Here is a 1,958-nt window from a genome sequence, read left to right on the forward strand (position 1 = left end):
TATAATAAAATGTAGGATAATCTATTTTGATCTATCATGAATTTGAGCAGATTTTAAAGAAGATAATGGGACTGAAAGTTGCTTTTCTGGAATGAGTCACTATTTTCATCAGTGTGTGAATATGGATCAGAAGGGAACGGTTCTGGTTCCGGTTCTGGTTCAGGTTCAGGTTCTGGTTCCGGTTCAGGTTCTGGTTCTGGTTCTGGTTCCGGTTCTGGTTCCGGTTCAGGTTCTGGTTCCGGTTCAGGTTCAGGTTCTGGTTCCGGTTCAGGTTCTGGTTCCGGTTCAGGTTCCGGTTCCGGTTCCGGTTCCGGTTCAGGTTCTGGTTCCGGTTCCGGTTCTGGTTCAGGTTCAGGTTCCGGTTCAGGTTCAGGTTCTGGTTCTGGTTCAGGTTCTGGTTCCGGTTCCGGTTCCGGTTCAGGTTCAGGTTCTGGTTCCGGTTCTGGTTCTGGTTCTGGTTCCAGTTATCAGCCCAGATCAGGAACATTCTGTGACTTTCTGCGGTTTATTTTAATTAAATGTTCAAACAAAGATCTGTCATCAATCAGTCTGTTCCTCCACACTAACAGGATTCATCAGCTCAGATGAACATTTATTTTTTTAAATTGTGCTTTAAAAATAGTGGGAACTCTAATGTTATTTATTTATCAAACTCAATGAGGTGCATACGTCTACATGCTGTTGATTGTTGCTGAATGAACATTTTATTTCACACATTGACCATTGATCAATTGACCATTGATAAACCAGCAGGAAAAACTGGTCGATTTTGGTATTTTTCACATTGATTGATGCCTTTTCTGTGTTTTTTGGCTCAATAAAACAGATTTATTTTAATTAAATGTTCTAATAATGCTCAGTGTCTCAAGAAATGCATCAATCAACCCAGATCCAGCTTTCCTCAAAGTCTGCTTAGCTGATTTTGATATATTTTTAATCTGAGTGTAATCCAAAACTGCCCACTTTCATGCATCTCAAAATGTATTGATAACCTTTAAAACATTTTTATTTATGAAATTCAACAAGCTGCACAACAGAACATGCTGCTGATTGATGCCGAATGAACATTTTATTTGAGATATTGACCATTGATTGGTGCTAATCACAGGAAAGTCTGGTCTATTTTGATCTTTTTCAGATTGGTTGATGCCTTTCAAACCTGAAAACATCCTGTAAATGTCATCGTTAAAGTAATCCAAAGGTTTGCGTTTGTTTTGATCACAATCACAGCCTGCTTTTCTGCTGCACTCAATGATCATCTGGTTAGAAAACGGAGAAAAATAACAGAACCAAACGCCTGCAGGCTGCACCCTGCAGCAGGAAAACATTCACATAAAATCGATGTCAAACAAAAAAAAACACTTCATCTGATATTTGCCAAGCTGAGTGCCATGATGACTTCAATTCTGCTGAACAAACAGCCTCCTGTTTTACTGAGCATGTGTGAACCTGTATGTAAAACCTTACAGCTGCAGAGTCCCACCTGAAGGGAAGTGCAATAGAAAAAATGTTTCTCTTTATTCAAAAACTAAATATTGTGGTGTAAATTTGTGAAATAAAAGCTTTTTAATGTCTGTAAATGAGAGATTACTGCCCTCAGAATAATAAAAATGATGGCAAAATCATATTAAGCAACGTCTTGTGGCTCTAAATGCTTTGGGAAAATATGAAGAATGAAAACAGGAGATTTCATTTTCATACTGTTTGGTTTCTCCACTGACTTCCAGTCCGTCTAATTTCTCTGCTCGGCTCCCTCTGGGAGGAGCACACATCTATTTGATCAGCAGCTGTCAGATATCACTGAGATATGATGGTGGGAAAAGCTCTTCTGCCCTCATAATGTCAGCAAACGCATAAACACACCCCTCCCCATGGGCTTCTGTTTGAGAATTTTAATATGCATGAAAGATGAGTATATTTGAACAAAGCTCTTCCTTAGAGAACTAGTCTGACTTGCA

General features: G+C 39.1%; 1 long non-coding RNA gene across 1 annotated transcript; it reads left to right on the plus strand.

Annotated features, from left to right (window-relative positions):
* The first annotated feature begins 213 nt into the window (after positions 1–213).
* Positions 214–1,625, plus strand: LOC107833216 (uncharacterized). Its single transcript, XR_001658931.1, has 2 exons — positions 214–343; positions 374–1,625. It is a non-coding gene; the product is annotated as an uncharacterized LOC107833216 (long non-coding RNA).
* Positions 1,626–1,958: the final 333 nt, after the last annotated feature.

This window comes from Poecilia formosa, unplaced genomic scaffold, assembly GCF_000485575.1.
Source record: "Poecilia formosa unplaced genomic scaffold, Poecilia_formosa-5.1.2 Scaffold345, whole genome shotgun sequence".
NCBI classification, from domain to species: Eukaryota; Metazoa; Chordata; class Actinopteri; order Cyprinodontiformes; family Poeciliidae; genus Poecilia; species Poecilia formosa.